This window comes from Lissotriton vulgaris, chromosome 2_1 (genome assembly GCF_964263255.1).
Source record: "Lissotriton vulgaris chromosome 2_1, aLisVul1.2, whole genome shotgun sequence".
In the NCBI taxonomy this organism is placed as follows: Eukaryota; Metazoa; Chordata; class Amphibia; order Caudata; family Salamandridae; genus Lissotriton; species Lissotriton vulgaris.
The window spans coordinates 616,274,305-616,295,156 of record NC_141687.1 but is presented as its reverse complement, the minus strand read 5'-3'; the positions used below and the strand labels follow the sequence as shown (position 1 = coordinate 616,295,156).

Here is a 20,852-nt window from a genome sequence, read left to right as displayed (position 1 = left end):
TTCTCAGATTGTTGAATTTCTTGATGAAATTTTCTGCAGGGAAGGAATTCCAGCTGAGCTGGTATCAGACAATGGTCCGCAATTCATTAGTAGCGAGTTTTTATCTTTTCTTGACAGGTGTGGAGTGGTTCATAAAAGGGTGTCTAATTACAACCCTCAAGCCAATGGTCAAACTGAGCGCTTTAACAGGGTCATTAAAGAGTCGATACAACTAGCTATTAAAAGTAAATTAGATTGGAGGAAGACCCTTCGTGCTTCTCTCCTCTCGTATCGCACTTCCCCTAACTCCGTTACGGGTTTTTCCCCTTTTGAGCTGTTAAAGGGTCGTAAACCTGGTTCTAAATTATTACCTTGGTGGATGAAATTAAAAATTCCTCCTGTGCCTAGTGTTGATCCCTCCTTGGTTAAAAATAAGGTGTTGAAATATCAAGAAAAGATGAGATGTACTCCTACTTGTCCTGTTGTTTCTAAACCTGGCATCAAGGTTGGCGATTTGGTGCGAGTCAAGTTCGGGAGATCTTGTGGTTCCAGGTGGAACAAATGGTCAGATCCTTGTAAGGTCACTGAAGTCTTTAGTAAAGCTGTCAGAGTGGATGGTGGTAAAGTGTGGAACTTTCGCAGAGTTTCTTTGTGTAGAACACCCAATGTGCTGATGAATTCTCTACCTTCCTCAAATCCTCCTTTAATTTCTCCTGGCGATAATTGCCACTCCGCTGATGACTGTCACCCTGCTCTGTTGGACACTTTTTGTAGTGATGTTCAAATTTCCTCGAGAAACAATGATGTTTTTGTCCCCAACACTGTTGTTTCTTCTCCCAATATTTCAACTCATTCTAGCGTCCACAGTAATAATAGAAACAGCATCCTCCCTAAAAGCGTGTATGGCTTTAGCTGAAACAATCATTTTTTCACTTCACAAAAAATTCCGTTTAACTCGTCAGTCCATACAAAACTGGAACCCTTCCGCAAAAGAGATCTTAAGGGTTCAACCAATTGGGAATAAGATTGAACAAACCTAGCATAGTACTCAGCTAAGCCAAGGAAGGACCGTAAAGCGTCTTTATCAGTTGGGGGTTTCGCTTCCTCAATAGCCCTGATAACTGAGAACTTGGGAGTGATACACTGGTCTGAGACAGTATGACCCAAATAATCAATCTTGTTAACAGCAAATTTACATTTGTCGCTGCGGACCGTCATATTTCTGGACATTAAAATTGAAAGCACATGTCTTAAAATCCTATTATGCTCATCTAAGGATTTTGCAAAAATAAAAATATCATCAAGATATGCTTGCACCCCTGACATCCCTTGAAATAACAAATCCATACGTTTCTGAAAAACACTTCCGGCCGAAGCCAACCCAAAGGGAAGTTGTAAAAATGTAAAGGCACCAAAAGGGGTGATAAAAGATGTAAGTTCTGAGACTCTTTTGACAACGAAACCTGATGATATGCTGACCTCAGGTCGATCAGCGAAAACCACCTAGCCTCCCCTATGTTCGCCAGAAGCTCATGGATCGTAGGGAGTGGGTGACAGTCCACAATAATATTCTTATTCAGGGAGCGCAAGTCTGCACACAGCCTAATTTCCCCTGTCTTTTTGCGGGCGACCACGATCGGAGCCACCCATTGTGATGAATTAATAGCAGCTATGATGCCCTGATCACATAAATCCTTCTGCATTTTCTTCAATTCCGATCTAACACTCAAGGGAACCGCCCGTACCTTATGTGCAACAGGTTGAGCCCCAGGGATCAATCTGATTTTGTGTTCAAACCCTTTTACACTTCCAACCACATCTTTAAAAACAGGTTCGAACTCAGCGAGGATGTCTTGAATAGCTGAAACATTTGTATCAGCACAATCAACTATGGAAACAGGTAAATCATTCTTAATGAATTTAGGCAAGTCACCCACCTTAACAGGGTCATCATCCCCAGGAACCAGATATAAACCAATCCGAGCAAGATCTTTCCACCCCACAATTATCTTTCCTTTTTCAGCAACATAAATCTTAGTTACCGTTTCCCTCCCAAGACATTGAACCAAACCTGAAAAATAACCAATCATTTTGATATCCTTTTCACCAAATGCCTTGGAGTTAACATCTGATTTTATCAGATCAACTCTTCTATTCCATTTTTCATAGAGCGTTTAGTCTCTTAAGATTATGAATGGGGAACCAGAATCTGCCATAACCTGCAACGGAACGTTATCTATAATTGCAGAACATAAAGGACCTTGATAGAGTCTACATCCCCATTACAATCCAAAGTTACAACAATATTTTTGAAAGAATTTGAGCAAGTATCAACATCATACTCGATGAGGTTCACATTTGGGGGTTTCTTGGCAAACCTGCATACTCCTTGTTAATGCCCAATCCGTTTGCAAATAGTACAACGTTCCTTAAGTGCTGGACAGTTTGGAGCGTTGCCTATGTGGTCTTTAGAACCACATCTGTAACAGAACACAATCTGTTTCCTCTGAAAAGGTTTAGAACCAAACTGTGTTTTACCCTTAGTGTTGATTGCACAAACAGTTCCATCCTGTTCAAAAAGAAAAGTCAACCACACTTATTCCTTGTTTAATCGGTTCCATCACGACCTTACTAGTCAAGGTAGCCCGCTCAATACTTAAAGCGAGATCAATTACCTCGCTTAATGATGGATTCTTACACCCCAGAATCCTTTGTTTAATTTTTCTTGAAGCGCAATTGAACACAAATTGATCTCGGATGAATTTATCTAGTGATGGTTCAAAGTCACATGTAATGGCTAGAACTCTAAGAGCTGAAATGTACTCTTCCACTTTCTCCTCCTCCTTTTGTTTCCTTGCATAAAAATTATGATGTTCCAGCAAAATATTAGGTTCATCACAGAACTGTTTCTTTAGTCTAGCAATGGCTTCAACAAAACATTCCAAGGATTATCTCCACTTTCATCTTGAGAAACAGGAGGGGCGATAGGGGTAATACTTTAAAAAATTCTCTGAGCAGCCTGACCAAGACATCCAAAAAGGATCGCAAACTTGCGTGGAAGAGAATATTCTGAAGCATCAATTGCAATCAGATGATTTTCGAATAAACCAAACCATTCAGTTCAAATAATATCTGGAGTGCCTGGTTTACTCAAAAATGCAGGTGGTTGGGTAATTTGATGCCAGTGGTTGCCAGCCATAAATCTTACTTAATAACTATTGCAGTTATAAATTATAATATTATATATATAATTATTAATATTATATATTATATTATATCACAAAATACCATAAATATAGTTATGCACAAAATCTACCCAACAGTTAGAATAATTGTAAAATAAATACAGAATAATATTGTTGTAAAACTATAAAGCACTCAAATCGCTGTAGAAGTGGTGACTGGTTGAAATAACTGTTCAAAAAGCGTGTGAGTCTCTGATATGACGCGCGTTGTCAACAATTTTAAAAAAGCTGTAAGCCTGCGCATCGCTGAAGTAAGGTTTGCTATTTCCGATTCATTAAAGATAAGAAAGCACGTCGCTATAATGAGTAGCGCGTAGATACACAACCAGCTTTGAAATGAATAGTCACCTTCAGGACAAGCGTGTGTATCGCTGTAGCCGTGTCGTTATAATGAATAGCGCGTAGATACACAACCAGCTTTGAAATGAATAGTCACCTTCATGACAAGCGTGTGTATCGCTGTAGCTGTATGTTCAATCACCAATCGTTCAAAATTCAATAAGCGTGCACATCGCTGTAGAGACGTGCAGTAATAAAAATATCCACACAAAGACTCAGCCACCGATAATCGTCACCGCTTAATCTAGCTGATTGACACCAACCAATAGGCAAGGATATTTCATAGGAGTAGGAACGCCGTCCAGTCACATGCAGGAAAAAAAATAATAATAATCCAGACACGCCTCCTAGATCCAAAAAGCCAAAAGGACATTTGTGGCTTACCAATCACGCATCATGTTATGACGCTTCATGTGAATGATATAGGATGTACTTCCAACAACGGTCCTTCCAGAATGACATCCACAGTCAGACGGTGAATACGAAGATCTTGACCACGAAGTAAGTAGTCTAAATGCAACAAAATTCACGCGTGGGTACGGGTGGAGCTGTTTCCCCGATCGTCGCCAAATGTAACAAAGAAAGAAGAAGTCTTTTCATGAATAAGATCCGATTTATTGAAGTATAAAAACTCCACCCGTTCACGAAGCGTCTGACCAGTGGCAAGCCAATGGTGACAATGGCCAACCGCAGAACAGGCGTTCATGCATGAGTGACAACCATTTGATTATACGATTTACAAAAAGGGGGTGGTGATGAACAGAGTGTCTGAGTTAAACAGACCACTCTTACCCAGTCCAAAGATCAGGGCTTGATCCATCACCGTTATTTATCTCACTGCCCCATCCCAGCTCAGAACCTGGCTATATGCAAATCAGTCTGTCCCTGGCCCAGTGCATCATGGGAACAGGGCAGACTAAACTACCAAGCCAATTCTTCACCAGAAAGGAGACAAGCTACCGGGGACCGGTTTCTGGCATTTCAGCCTTCTTCGGCCCGGCTTGCTTGAATCCTGATGGAGCAGTGAGAAAGGGACTCATGTCTGAGTATACCCTGCCACACCTATAGTGGCCAAAAACGATTTACAAAAAGGGGGTGGTGATGAACAGAGTGTCTGAGTTAAACAGACCACTCTTACCCAGTCCAAAGATCAGGGCTTGATCCATCACCGTTATTTATCTCACTGCCCCATCCCAGCTCAGAACCTGGCTATATGCAAATCAGTCTGTCCCTGGCCCAGTGCATCATGGGAACAGGGCAGACTAAACTACCAAGCCAATTCTTCACCAGAAAGGAGACAAGCTACCGGGGACCGGTTTCTGGCATTTCAGCCTTCTTCGGCCCGGCTTGCTTGAATCCTGATGGAGCAGTGAGAAAGGGACTCATGTCTGAGTATACCCTGCCACACCTATAGTGGCCAAAAACGATTTACAAAAAGGGGGTGGTGATGAACAGAGTGTCTGAGTTAAACAGACCACTCTTACCCAGTCCAAAGATCAGGGCTTGATCCATCACCGTTATTTATCTCACTGCCCCATCCCAGCTCAGAACCTGGCTATATGCAAATCAGTCTGTCCCTGGCCCAGTGCATCATGGGAACAGGGCAGACTAAACTACCAAGCCAATTCTTCACCAGAAAGGAGACAAGCTACCGGGGACCGGTTTCTGGCATTTCAGCCTTCTTCGGCCCGGCTTGCTTGAATCCTGATGGAGCAGTGAGAAAGGGACTCATGTCTGAGTATACCCTGCCACACCTATAGTGGCCAAAAACGATTTACAAAAAGGGGGTGGTGATGAACAGAGTGTCTGAGTTAAACAGACCACTCTTACCCAGTCCAAAGATCAGGGCTTGATCCATCACCGTTATTTATCTCACTGCCCCATCCCAGCTCAGAACCTGGCTATATGCAAATCAGTCTGTCCCTGGCCCAGTGCATCATGGGAACAGGGCAGACTAAACTACCAAGCCAATTCTTCACCAGAAAGGAGACAAGCTACCGGGGACCGGTTTCTGGCATTTCAGCCTTCTTCGGCCCGGCTTGCTTGAATCCTGATGGAGCAGTGAGAAAGGGACTCATGTCTGAGTATACCCTGCCACACCTATAGTGGCCAAAAACGATTTACAAAAAGGGGGTGGTGATGAACAGAGTGTCTGAGTTAAACAGACCACTCTTACCCAGTCCAAAGATCAGGGCTTGATCCATCACCGTTATTTATCTCACTGCCCCATCCCAGCTCAGAACCTGGCTATATGCAAATCAGTCTGTCCCTGGCCCAGTGCATCATGGGAACAGGGCAGACTAAACTACCAAGCCAATTCTTCACCAGAAAGGAGACAAGCTACCGGGGACCGGTTTCTGGCATTTCAGCCTTCTTCGGCCCGGCTTGCTTGAATCCTGATGGAGCAGTGAGAAAGGGACTCATGTCTGAGTATACCCTGCCACACCTATAGTGGCCAAAAACGATTTACAAAAAGGGGGTGGTGATGAACAGAGTGTCTGAGTTAAACAGACCACTCTTACCCAGTCCAAAGATCAGGGCTTGATCCATCACCGTTATTTATCTCACTGCCCCATCCCAGCTCAGAACCTGACCCTTGCTCATTGCACCATCAGGATTCAAGCAAACCGGGCCGAAGACGGCTGTAATGCCAGAAACCGGTCCCCGGGAGCTTGTTTCCTTCCCAGTGTAAGAATTGGCTTTTGTAGTTTGGTTTGCCCTGTTCCCATCATGCACTGGGACAGGAACAGACTAATTTGCATACAGCCAGGTTCTGAAACTGGGATGGTGCAGTGAGCTAAAAAACGGTGTTGGATCTAGCCCTGATCTCTTGACTGGGTGAGAGCTTTCTGCTTAATTCAGAGACTCTGTCCCTCACCACCCCTTGTTGTAAATATTTTTGTCCACCCTAAGCGTGGAAGGGTATTCTCAGATGTGAGACCCTTGCTCATTGCACCATCAGGATTCAAGCAAACCGGGCCGAAGACGGCTGTAATGCCAGAAACCGGTCCCCGGGAGCTTGTTTCCTTCCCAGTGTAAGAATTGTCTTTTGTAGTTTGGTTTGCCCTGTTCCCATCATGCACTGGGACAGGAACAGACTAATTTGCATACAGCCAGGTTCTGAAACTGGGATGGTGCAGTGAGCTAAAAAACGGTGTTGGATCTAGCCCTGATCTCTTGACTGGGTGAGAGCTTTCTGCTTAATTCAGAGACTCTGTCCCTCACCACCCCTTGTTGTAAATATTTTTGTCCACCCTAAGCGTGGAAGGGTATTCTCAGATGTGAGACCCTTGCTCATTGCACCATCAGGATTCAAGCAAACCGGGCCGAAGACGGCTGTAATGCCAGAAACCGGTCCCCGGGAGCTTGTTTCCTTCCCAGTGTAAGAATTGGCTTTTGTAGTTTGGTTTGCCCTGTTCCCATCATGCACTGGGACAGGAACAGACTAATTTGCATACAGCCAGGTTCTGAAACTGGGATGGTGCAGTGAGCTAAAAAACGGTGTTGGATCTAGCCCTGATCTCTTGACTGGGTGAGAGCTTTCTGCTTAATTCAGAGACTCTGTCCCTCACCACCCCTTGTTGTAAATATTTTTGTCCACCCTAAGCGTGGAAGGGTATTCTCAGATGTGAGACCCTTGCTCATTGCACCATCAGGATTCAAGCAAACCGGGCCGAAGACGGCTGTAATGCCAGAAACCGGTCCCCGGGAGCTTGTTTCCTTCCCAGTGTAAGAATTGGCTTTTGTAGTTTGGTTTTCCCTGTTCCCATCATGCACTGGGACAGGAACAGACTAATTTGCATACAGCCAGGTTCTGAAACTGGGATGGTGCAGTGAGCTAAAAAACGGTGTTGGATCTAGCCCTGATCTCTTGACTGGGTGAGAGCTTTCTGCTTAATTCAGAGACTCTGTCCCTCACCACCCCTTGTTGTAAATATTTTTGTCCACCCTAAGCGTGGAAGGGTATTCTCAGATGTGAGACCCTTGCTCATTGCACCATCAGGATTCAAGCAAACCGGGCCGAAGACGGCTGTAATGCCAGAAACCGGCCCCCGGGAGCTTGTTTCCTTCCCAGTGTAAGAATTGGCTTTTGTAGTTTGGTTTGCCCTGTTCCCATCATGCACTGGGACAGGAACAGACTAATTTGCATACAGCCAGGTTCTGAAACTGGGATGGTGCAGTGAGCTAAAAAACGGTGTTGGATCTAGCCCTGATCTCTTGACTGGGTGAGAGCTTTCTGCTTAATTCAGAGACTCTGTCCCTCACCACCCCTTGTTGTAACCATTTGATTATAAACATGTTTATCCACGCAGCAGCGTGAACATACATCGCGCAAGTCATCGCGCGATGTATGCCATAAGCATTACACTACAGTAGAGCAGCTCTGCTTCTGACTTTGAGCACTGCGGCAGAGCAGCAACAGCTGGTTCTGCCGCTTTCTGCTGAAAAAGTGTCACATTCACCTCTTAGGAAACCAGCAAGTCCACGTGCTCCGACCCTACCTAAAATTCAGGCAGCACAGGCATATGGGAATTATAACAAACATTGGCAAAACCACAAGTTCTGGCTTTAACGCGCTGCCGCATGTAAACACAGACAAATGAAGTTTGCATGTGTTGCATGCACAAATGCTGTTTAGACAGTCAATGCTGGGAGGATGGGGGTCTCTGAGGTGAGCGAGAAATACTCCTCAAGGTGGCGCCAAAGAAGACTAATGCATTTTTTAAAGCATTATTAAAAATAGGTTTTGCCGAGAACTGTGCTATCAAGCCTAACAGAATAAGGCCAAAACCTTTGATTAGTTCATGCCTGTTGAAAGTATCTATGACGCAATATAAGACCTACGACATACATGTGTGACTCAACAGAAGTTGATGTCTTGGTTATTTTAGCGGAGCACCTACTTTTTTAATAATATATGCCTAGTCATATACGGGAAACTAGCTTTAAGTTATTTTATGCTGACATATTTTGTTCACTCCTGCTGCTTACAGCCGCATGCATAGGAAAGTAATTTAAAATTTGCTGCGAGTACCCACACAACGCTGTAACTAGATGTTGTTATCACTCAATTAAAAGTGGCGTCTTTTTATCAGCTGCTGAATGATGAGAGGTTGACTCGACAGTGGATGCATTCAAATCTGTAACCTCAGATTACACACAGGTCCCTGCAACCGGTGCATTACACACAGGTCTATCTTAGATGCACATGCTGAATAGGAAGTTCGAGGTGTGCTGCACTGGGCCGCTTGCAGCACAGAGGATGGTACCAGGCTTGCCACGGTTTCAGAAGCGCTGTCGAGGGAGATTCATTGCCCTTCTCCAGTTTCACCCACCCTCCCCAACTCACCTCCAAACTTCACCGTTAGAAACATCCTGCCTCCTCCGGGTGCGAGCCTTGATCTCGAGTGGGGCCTGGCTGAGCTTCAGCCTTGAAGGGCGCACTGTGCTTCTCGGCGGTGCGTGGCGCAGACCTCCCCTGCCTCCCATCAGGAGCAGGCCGCAGGGCTGACCCGTTCCCCGGCACCCCTTTCCACACCAACAGCCTGCAGCCTGTTCTCGTTCTCACCCGACGGGTTTTACCTCCAGAGAGATACGGAGCTGGCAAAGTCGCCCCGAAAAGGGCTGTAATTAGGCCCCAGGAGACAGGGGAGGGCGCTGTCCGAGCCAGCCTGCCTGTGTTTAACACATTCATTTCCCAGCAAAGGGGAACGGATCGCAAAGAATGCGCAGGGACTCCATGGAAGAGGCCAGACCTCTACGGTGGCAGCCATGGGGGTGATGGGGGCGCAGCCCCTGGCTTGGGTTGGAAAGAGTCTGCAGGGCTGGTGTTGGTGTGTGCTTCTTCGTTCTACGACAGCCCAGGAGGGACTTTGGTTTCAACGGATGGACAGAGTTATACATTTATTTATTTTATAGAGCTGAGAATAAATCCAGCAGGGCTTCATAGCGCTGTACCGAAGAGGGGTGTGTAAACATCAAGCGGGAGGGAACAATGGGTTAAGTTCTGGGCATAGCAAAGCACCTGCCCCAGCCGCTGACACAGATCCCTCCCGGCTCGCGGCACCAACTGACACGGTACCCCCAGGATCACGTCAGCTCCTCTGCCCAATCCAGCAGCCGTCGCCCCCTTTTGCGTTTACCAATGCCAATATCATTCTTACGTTGACGGAGCAAGTCACGTGAACTGTTCATGAGGCGCGTGTCGTGATCTGATTCTGCCACAACGGTAGAAGCTCACGCGCGCGACCTCTCCCATTCACAATGCTGTGCGCGTGGCCAGCTCTTGTCTCCACTCGTTGTCGGCTGAGCCGACGACTATAGTTCTCTGGCGAGAACGCGCTTCGCGCGCTACTAGCCGAGACCTAAAAAGGGCAGTATACCGACAGGGAGTACTGAATTTTCAGGCTGGCACCCTAAGCCAGAAACTGCTTTCCTAAGTACTGTTTTATCCAGTGATTCGCCAATTCAGACACATTTGCCATTGATTCCGAAATCCTTGGATTGACGATTGCATTCCCACTGAATGCAATGATTCCCACTTTCTGTTTGGAAATCAATTGCCCTCAGTCATGGGCAGTAGATGCCCTTTCTGTTCCTTGCCACAAGGTCTCTTGCTTGATTTTTCCCTGATTCTCCTCCTACCAATGGCGCCGCAGAAGATTCAGGGGGCGAGAGTATTGATCATTCTCATTGCACCTCTTTAGTTTTACTGTCTAATGAGTTTTTCAGTCCAGCTCCTCTACAATTCCCAAAGCTCCGCTACAATTCCCAATCAGTCCAGCTCCTCTACAATTCCCAAAGCTTCTTTGAGCCAGGTACACCAGCTCTGCCTGAAGGTTAGGAGCTTGAAAGATTGGGATTAGGGCATCAGGGTTGTTTTAGATAAGTTGCAGAAGCAATCCAACTTTCACGAAATGAGTCTACTCTTGCATGTTATAGCAGAGGTCTTCAAACGGTGGGGCACGCCCCCCGGGGGGGGGGGCGTGGAAACAACTCTGGGGGGCACAAGCTCCCCAGAAAGATTTCCCCTTTGCCCTATTCATTCCAACGTCTAAAGCACGTTTACTACCATTTATTCTCGAGAATCGTGGCCATCGCAAACAGGACCCTCTGATTGGAAGTAGCAGTCAGAGAAACCAAAATATGTGGAAGCGTCAACTCTGAAGTTCCTAATCTGAGACACAGAAGCATAAAGGCATGAAATGGCTGCAAATTGCACTTCCATACAAAATGAAACTTAAAAACATATACTGCTTGGCAGGGAGAGCAGTGCTTCTTCCCTGCCCTCCGCCTTCCTTGCTGGTGCCTCGCACTGCTGTCTAGACATTTGAAGCTACTCGTAGGTTACGTTTAAACATTTTTCTGCAGACTAATTTCCTTATTCCCCCATCCTCGCTTTACTTCTGTTTTTTTACCACTGCCAAACATAAATTGAGTTTTGCCTCACAGCACGACACTCGTACAAATATTATCACTCAACAGGAGTTCACACTGTCAGGACAAGCAAACATTCTTGTACATTTAAACACACACACACATATAGGGCATGTGACCGTCCCACGGACTGTACACATATTTGAAACAGGGAACGGTTCATGAAACTTGGTAGGGTTTAAACACCACCAGAAGGGAAAAGGAATATTAGTGACTCAGCATGTAATACCCAGAAACTTAACCCAGCACTGGTCCTTTCAGACTGCAGCCACTGAGTCACTTCAATTATACACATTATATGTCTGATCAAAAGGTAAAATTCTGGAGTCACCTCTCTCGACCGGTCCGGGTGATGCTTTTTTGCTGAGAATCTTTCTAAAAGGCAGAAGAACACCCTGATAACCAGACAAAAGGGAACCATCAAATTAAAATAAGCTGCAAAAAAATAGCGCGCTCTGAGGTCTTACACAGGGCATACATGCGCCGTGCAAAAATACGGATGATCTAGTGTTTTAGCTAACAGCAGTTTGGACTCTGTAAATCTGCTGTGATGCAGGCAATTTCGGAGCCTGAGGCAAAATTACATTTGACCATTTGTCATAGTATTTTCCATGCTAACAAGGTGTTTTTAGGCCATCTATTGCAGTTTTGCACACCTTCCTGTTCATTTGTAATAGTGCTATCAAGAAGCTGTCAGCACAGCCATAATGTAGATTCGGCCCAATAAACCTTGATAGTTACTGTGTATTCCTATCCAAGCTCTAGTGAAGGAGGACATTTCCGTTGCCTGCACCAGGGCCCATGGTATCTATTCTACTTTCACGTGATAATTATAAATACACATATATGGCAGTGAGGATTTCATTTGATTGAGTTGTTTCTTCAGAGTAAAGACTTTGCCACGAGAATTATGTGGTTGCCAGGTCTGCCAACATTCTGCTTGTTCGCTGGATCAGGCTGCAATGTATTAGAGGTGGTCCTGAAAGGTGGGGGTGCTTGCAATGACCTTTTGGTGGTCTTCCCTCAAAAGAAAGTTTGCAATCAAAGGGCGTTGCATGAGTTCAGTGGCTCACAAATCTGAACTTTACAAAACAATGCTAATGTTGTTTCGATGTTGCTAAAATTAGTTGTCAGCTAACACCTTGGTGTTTAACTGGTTTTCAAAGATGCTAAATCTCAACTTCCAGAACTTTTTGTGATGGGGGCCCCAACTCCTAAAACATTGCCGGGAAGGCTTGGCGTAAAACAGCTTTAAGACCTCTGTGTCATAGGAAGCATTGGAGCTCATTCTCAAGTGTTCATCTAAAGGTGTGGATCCTGTAGGGATGGATCCTTGTAACATTTTGGAGAAGGTTTCTTTAAAGATCTTGCTCCTACAACTTGAGTGGCGCAGTTGGTGGCCATTAAAACATTCAGAGGAGTTGGCAGGGATCTACTTACCCTGTCCCCTTTATTTTGCAGGTCATTAAAGAGTTTTTGTTTTAGGAAACCTAATGTTCTACCATCACTCTCATTTTGGGATTTACCTAATGAATTGAGAGGGTTACTATCTGAACCTTTTAAGCCATGGAGACATCATAGATGGTCTGGTTAATGGCAAAAACTGCTGGTTTTTGGCAATTCACGTATGGAAAGAGAATTGGGGAGTTAAGCTCAGTCGTAGTTTTATATCACTACCTTAAATCCAGATCGGCTTCAGCAGGAGATAGTTTTACCAGTGCTTTACTTGGATGAACAGCAACAAGCTCCGCCTCCCTTTGATAGTAGGAGGGCTCTTTACTATATTTACAACACACAAAGGAGTCTAGGGTTTGGAATTTACCCTGTTTCTTTCAGCGATGTCAACAAAGATAAAAGGTCTCTACAGCCAACCTGCAAAGGTGGCGAGTCAAGCATTTTTGCAGTCATACAAATCAGTGGTGGAGTGGAGACGCCTCCATTACTAATTCAAGGCAGTGCCACTAGACCAGTTTTTGCATCGTGGGCGGAAGTGGGAGGTGTTTCTATATAGAAAATATGCAGAGAGGCCACATGGGAATCCCACCATACAGTGGTCAGGCATTACAGATCAGAGGTAGGGAAGGAAGCCTCTGATAATTTTGGTTCAACTGTTGTAAAAACGGCAATGAAGTAACTGTTGTTGTCAATAATTCTTTGTAGCATCGAAATTAGCGCAAAACTTGCTTATTCTTTGAGGCTTGCTAAATCCACAAAGAGTAACAACTGGGACGAGTGGAATTGATGAAGGAGTAATGGAACCAGTCAAGTAACATACGAATATCCGCAGAATTAAAAACAAGAAATGGCCTCAAACAGGGCTGTGTGCTCTCGCCAAGCCTCTTCAACATATACCTGGCAGACTTAGAAAGCCATCTGCGTAACGTAAATGGACACCCACCAAAATTAGCCAATGAATGCATCCAGTTCTTACAATATGCAGACGACATTGTGGTCTTAAGTCAAACACCGATAGGCCTCCAAAGAGTGATAAATAAATTAACTGAGTACTTTGGCTTTGAAGGTCTGGAACTAAACATCAAAAAAACGAAAGTGGTGAGATTGGCGGGCTCAGGCAGAAGATCTTTCAAATGGTATACAAAGGACAAACACATTGAAGAAACAACATCATACAAATACTTAGGAGTCACACTAAGCAAAAACATGTCCATACTACACCAAAAAAGAAACATCAATGCGAGAGCCCAATCACTGATTTTCGCTTACAGAACACTTCAAAAGAAACTTAAATGCCCGTCCTACGAACATCTTCTGAAAGTTATGGCAGCCCAAGTATTACCATCTCTGTCTTATGGGCTAGAAATATGGCACGGGAAAGAAATCGACACTCTGAACACACTCCAGACAAAAATATACAAATCGGTGTTTAACCTTTACAAAGGATCAGCTCCAGCACAAATAAGATTGGAATTTGGCCTGCAAAATAAAACCTACCAAAGGAAAGCGGTCTTAGCGAAATGGTGCTGGAAGCTCAGATCAGCAGAACCAGGTTCACTAAATAATCTATGCTGGCTGGAAATCAAGAAAGAGTACGATCATGCGAAGCAAACTCTTGGGGTGAGGATTTGCGAACAACTTTGGAAACCCTTAAAATAGAGGAAATATGGAACAGCCAACTGGAAGAAGCATCCTTTAAAAAGATCTGCAAACTAAACGCAAAAGCTCTTTCCCTGGTAGAAGATAAAAAGACCTTGGCCAAACGTCGACATGCATGGACTGTATTAAATTCATATAAACAATTAAAACCGCAACCTTATCTTGCGGCATATTTCCGTCTATCCTTAAAAACGAAATGTATGGCTTTTAGATTGGGCGACCACTATTCTAAAGATCTGATTCCATCTTGGAAAAATACACAACAAAAAATAAGATGTAGATTATGCGGATATCACACGGAAACCTTATGCCACTTACTATGTATGTGCGAGTCAATAAAAGAGGAGAGAAGAACTTTGCTGAAATCAGTTCTAAATGCTCTTCAGATCCGCACCTGCAGGCAGGCAATCACCAGCTGGATGGGTGCAGGCTCGAACATTTTAATATGCCGCGGTGTGAAATTTATGAAAAAAGGAGAGACTTTGCTTTTAAAGGCCGAATTAACTTATGAGTGGGGACTGTAAAATAATGTTTTACTTATTTAAGAACCGAAAAAAATAGAAATATACTTTAAGAAAATTAATTTTATCTTTTTAAAAAATTGTAAATTGTATATGCATACTTTATGGTTGTGACAAACCAAATAAAGTTAATCTTGACTGACTGACAGTCAAGCAACATCCATCACAGCACGGAGGGTGGGCTGACTCTACTGGAAAGGAAGGAGAAATGAGGCATCTATATTACATATATCCTAACCCAGAAGCGTACAGCAGCTGATGGCATTGATAATAAGTTTATTTAAACATTATATCTTGTATTGTATTCTCCTGTCTTTCTATTGACAAACACAGAGGCAGATCCCTACGAACACCCTAACAAGGACGCAATGATACAGAAAGATACCAAAGAGTATGATATAACTGCTGGGTTCCCTAAAACAAAATTTGCAGAATTGACTTTCCAGACAATGACATGGGAAGTGTATGCACAGAACACACGTGGCATATCTATTTACGTTAACAACAAAAGTTGAAACACATGCGATAGGTGCATGTGGTTGGAAAAATGTATATTGGAAGTTAATAACCTGTATTATGTAGAATGATATCCTTTAACATGTTCAAATATGTACTCAATTGTAACTGGAAAATGTTTGAAAAAATGCAATAAAGATATTTTTTTTAAAAAGGGGGGATAATGGTACCAGTACTTACCGGTATTCTTCATTACCCCTTCTCCCAGTCAGAGCCCTTCCCTTCACTCCCATTGAACATTAGTTTTTACACCATGTTTTGGACTTCTTGTTACTCACTGGATAGGGAGCTGAAGGGAGGAACCTTATGTCCATAGAGTAGATGGATAAATAGGACTAGTTGTGGGGGGCGGAGTCCAGCTCATAGAGTAAGGACTGGGACATGGGATTCAGTGTAATCCATTGGGGCATAGGGTATGTATGCAGCACAGACTACTGTGAAACTCAACGCCTAGCAAATGTTCAGCACATACTGTTGCGGCATAGAGTTCCACACAGTAATAAAAAGTTTAAGAACAATACTTCTGCCAGCAATTAAGACTACCACATGCTCACGGTCGACAAATCATTTTGCTTATAACTTCAATAATTAAGGAGTCGAATATGCCCCTCGAAACATCATTTAGAGAGCCCTGCACACTGGGCGCTAAGATCCTACAAGTGTAACCCCGAAGTCACAAACTCATCTCTGTGGCACTACGACTGTTTACACTAGCGGCATGTGCTGAGCGCCCAGGTACTAGGAGTGTAACTCAAGAGCAACATGCAGCAGTGCCCAGCACAAGACCTTTTTTGTTCTAATAACTGAAATACGTTTTGTTTCAGAACTTGCTTTTTACACTACTACTGAAAGGAATCAAAAATGCATTTGGCCGGAAAGCAAAGATGCAAGCTGAATGTGGCCACAATGTGGAAGTACGTCAGAGTGGAAAATCACAAAACTATCGGCGTCTGAAGAAACCGCGTGCATTGGAAACATTTTTTTTTTAAATGCCGAAGCCTAATGACATTTCTTCTGAAACATGTCAAGTAAAACGTTAACGAAGGAGATCTTATATTCTTCTTTAAAAATCAGAAAAAAACGAACACATATCGTCGACTTGCAATTAGAAATATGGAGAACAGTTAAAAAAAATATTCAGGGCCATGTTGCATTATTGTTTTTTTGCGTAAACTTTGTGTTAAAGTGGACCAAAATTATATTTTTCCAGTTTACTTCAATCTTTCAAACTTTTGATACCTGGAAACTCTAGAACTGTGGAAACCACAGTCAACTCTGTTCACCACCTTCCTCATTACGTAATAATAAATTGTGAAGAATCGGTTTCCTCCATCATTTAGGGTTGGCTACATAAAATGGACATATTCTCTAGATTTAAAATGTTCCTTATTTATATGCGTAATATCTCTTATTTGAATTCAAAATACCCCTCTTTTTAGACCCAAAATGTGCCTAACTTTTTACCTAGTATGCCTTTTTTTTTTAATATTTCTTATTCGTATGTAAAATGCCACTTAGTCAGTCTCCAGATACTATCCCCAATTATGATTTATCTCGCTTTTTGAGTAAATATGTCTTTGTTTTTACTCAAATTGTTCGTCGTTATCAATTATTTATTGAAACAGAGACTTGGAAAAAAGATATCACAACCAACCAAACTGACATGGAGACTGCCAAGAGTGTTAAACAAGTGAAGCTTAAATCATTGGCTACTCTGCATACTAACGAAGGATTTGTGGGTCTTAATTAATAATATTGTGCATAACAACAAGAGATATTTGAGTCTAAATGTGAGATAAACCGGAGAATATGGTGCACACTAATACCGGATATTTGCTTCTAAATTTAGGATATTGTGGATACAATTAGATATTTGGGTCTACTGAGGGATACTGTGCATACCAATAGAAGATGTTTGCGTCTAAATTGAGGATATTGCGGATACAATAAGATATTTGGGTCTACTGGGGGATACTGTGCATACCAATAGAAGATGTTTGGTTCTAAATTGAGGATATTGCGGATACAACGAGATATTTGGGTCTACTGAGGGATACTGTGCATACCAATAGAAGATGTTTGGGTCTAAATTGAGGATATTGCGGATACAACGAGATATTTGGGTCTACTGAGGCATATTGTGCATACCAATAGAGGATATTTGGGTCTAAATGGAGGATCTTGTGCATATGTTCCTAAGACATTTGGGGGGAGATTTACTAATTATAGAACAACTTAGTGCTTGGGGGGAAGCACAATCCAGACCTATATTTATAACTATGGTCTTCCATTGCACTCTTTCCTTGTGCTAGAACACGAACCGGCTGCCTAGTGCCTTCCACACATATTTGTACCACAGTGCGAAGGCCTGTTTGGTGATGTCAAGCATAGATTTTGCACAGGAAGGTTACCAATCCAGTCCAAAATCCTATGCAAAGACAACGTTTAACGCTTTTCACACATTGGATGTGTGCTGTACAGTGCAGTTAGAGAAATAAAAAGGTTTCTCCAACTTAGTGTGTGACAGATAATGCATTTCTTTTTCAACACCAAGCCCATTCTAACAATTTTAGTTGACTGGGCTTTGTGTTGGTTGCACTGGAATGATCAATTGCTACCCATGGAACTCCTCCTTGTTGCAAAGTAGCACAATGCAGCACAAAGCTCTATTTGTGTTAAAGAAAGAGCAATTTCCAGTGCAATGGAAAGTAAATACCCTATAAAGACTTTGTGGCACTCTGCATCACTTTCCTTTGGTGCAGTCCCTTGATAAATCTGACCCTAGGTGTCTACATTAGACCCATTCAGATACAATGTATGGACAAATCTGCATCTAAATATTTTTCCACTTAATACCAAAAGGAGGTTTGTTTTATGGGTTTGCTAACCAGGAGCAACGGTATGGGTACTTGAGCAGTGGTTGCTATGAGCTCCATCGTTCATGGATTCCTGTACTCCATGTCTTTCTAGATAGTCCACTGCAGTCCCCAAGATATGAAATTGAGAATAAGGTTGCCAATGGCTTGAGAAGCTCTCAGGATGAAACTCTGTCTTGGAACTATCACCCTCAACACGTTTTGCTACTAGTATCCATTTGCAAACATTGCACGTTATGGTGGCAAGCTGGCTGAAGAGGAATCAAGTCTTTGAAGCCCAGCCCAACTGGCTTTTCAAAGTCAACCACGTGGATGAAGAATCTTCCAATTTGCATCAGTCAGTGCCCGGACAGATTGTTGAATTGGCTGAGTGCTGAATCACTCTTTCAAGAAAGCCTGGCAGTAATACCAAGATATTAACTGAACCAAATGTTTAGCTTCAATATAGCATCCATTTTAGTGTTAGCACCAAACAATAAGACCTACCGTGCTGCGGGGAGAACATGAGGCAAAAACAACATGGCCAACAACACCAAGAGAGAATGCTTTGCTTAAAAATATGCTGGACCAACATGGTTCAAATACACATGCCTGCTCTCACTGATGGGAAGACTGCAAAGCTGACAGGAGAATATGTCTCAAAAACAATATTCGCGACTAATAATGGATGAATGTCTCAAAACAACATGATCATCGTGCTAAGGAGACCAATATGTCTGTCTCCAATGTGAGAAGTCCCTATATCAAAATACCATGGCTACAATTACAACGATTGTAGCAGAGTGCCTGACATCACTTAGTCGAGATGGTATCTTAAATCAGTACTGCATGCTTCATATAGGACTTATTAGAGCAACCAAAAAGATAAGAGGAAGGTACCAAGAAACAGAAGGATCCATGAGAAGAAACAATGGATAGTAATCTAAAATAACAAATGATGTATCTGGCACACTTCATTATGACACACATTTTTAAATTAAATATACAATTTTCACAATCCAAATATTCATTAATTTATTCCACAACAATTGACAATGTACCTTAACAACCCATCGAATACATAGGATAACCAAAACATTCAAAAGGGACAACTAGAATAAAATAATATGAGACCTATCTAACCGGGCAAATACACTCTTAAGAATGCATCGACTGTTCATACAATATGGACCACGTTTTACAAATTTTCAAGATATTCTTCTTTAATAGTGCATACAAATCAAAAGGATAATATCGTATGATGATAAATGTGATACCAAGAAGGCCTCAGTTGGTAGTGTGAAGAAAGGCCTGTGTAGCCCCTAGAGCTGATGCCCAGGGCCTCATTGGCACTGCCCTTATTGAATTGACATAATAAAAAGCCTCAAAACAGGTATACCTTTCAGGGACCACTGTTGGAGATGGTTGACCTTCGCGACCTCTATCCAGCTTACCTGTGTCTGCGTTGAGGAGAGGGCACCTTCTTATTGCTGCTGTTCATGGAAGAGAGCGTGAATCCTTCCGCTGTCACACTAGGGGATTCAGCCTTCTCCTTCACCAGTGGTCCGCAGGCTTGAGGATCTTCTTCAGCCACGTCTGGGCAACCAGGTCCTAGCCCTTTCTCCAGGTTTGAAGCCACAGAGAGGCATTCAGAGCTTGGCTGCGACTCGTTCCTTTTTGACTTGGTCTCTTTCTGTCTGTTCATCACTCGCACTCTTTCTCCCCTGGTTTCCTGCCCTACCCTCCCCGCCTCTGTGAGCGCTCTCACCACCGTGCGCACGGCAACTGTGTGACCACAAACTCACAATGAGACAACAAACAAATAGAGCATTTCCTACACAGGGTCGTGCCTCTCAGATGCCAGTGACGTGCTCCCCTGCCAGCTGGGTGCTCTTTGCTATAACACTGTCTCCCCCTCTGCAGCCATGTTCTCAGTGCCAGGCCTGTATCTCTATTGCAAGCATAGCAGGCCTCTCACTGAAAGGTCTCTGCCACCGCTGCAGAGAGTGTGCACGATGCTTTTAAAGGCATGTCCACAATTCCATGACTGCACCCAACGTCCATGGTCAAGCCCGGAATGAGGTTGGCGCCCCGCTATGCATATGGGCCGCCAAAGTTTTACTAAGGAGCAAGAAAACAAATGCCGACGCCTATAAACGAAGTAGGATTCCATTACCAATGACATTGAGTGCGGTCATGGAGAAATAAGTTTCAAGTGTAATATTGGTCAAAACAATTGGGAAGACTTCAATCCGAAGTTCAAACCTGTCCGTTGATGTAATGGATGAGAGTTGACGTCAGTTCTGTGTCCTGATGAGAACCTCGAAATAGTAAGGGTTCGAAATGCGTTGACACAACGTCAGCCAATGAGTGCACAATAATAATGAGTGGTGGAACCTATAGTAGATGGCATTGAATATCAACAGAGTCATTCCTTCGTTCCCAATCAGCTCTGCACTGCTAGGCTGGGAGAATCGGTAAGGAGGAACTCACATTCAAGTGGTAAATGGTGACAAAGAGTATTTCCTCTCAGGCTTTCAAATTCAGAACTGTCTTATTTGATTGTGAGAATGTATATGATGTTTTCCAATGTTTTTAATTGTGATTCGATTTCTTTGTGGGGTGGGAGATACGTTTTTTAATGTACATTTGTGATATGTTCATATTTTGTTTTCTGTGTTTTGCAATGTGTAACTTTGAAATCATTTTTGCAATGACTGATGCATGAAATAAATAAATGGTGATCACTGTTATTAAGTAGAGTGATAATGAACAAAAACAAAGGTATGTAGTAATTGAGTCAGTATTGGCGATTGGAGTGGTGTTTTGTAAAGCTTTTAAAGGCA

At 43.2% G+C, this 20,852-nt stretch overlaps 1 protein-coding gene across 1 annotated transcript in view; it reads right to left on the bottom strand.

Moving 5' to 3' along the window:
* Positions 1–19,714, bottom strand: part of LCK (LCK proto-oncogene, Src family tyrosine kinase) — a 329,952-nt gene extending 310,238 nt beyond the window's left edge. The window contains exon 1 of the mRNA XM_086955694.1: positions 19,461–19,714. The gene's annotated coding sequence lies outside the window, so the exon portion shown is untranslated. The remainder of the gene's footprint in view (positions 1–19,460) is intronic.
* Between the last annotated feature and the right edge of the window lie 1,138 nt (positions 19,715–20,852).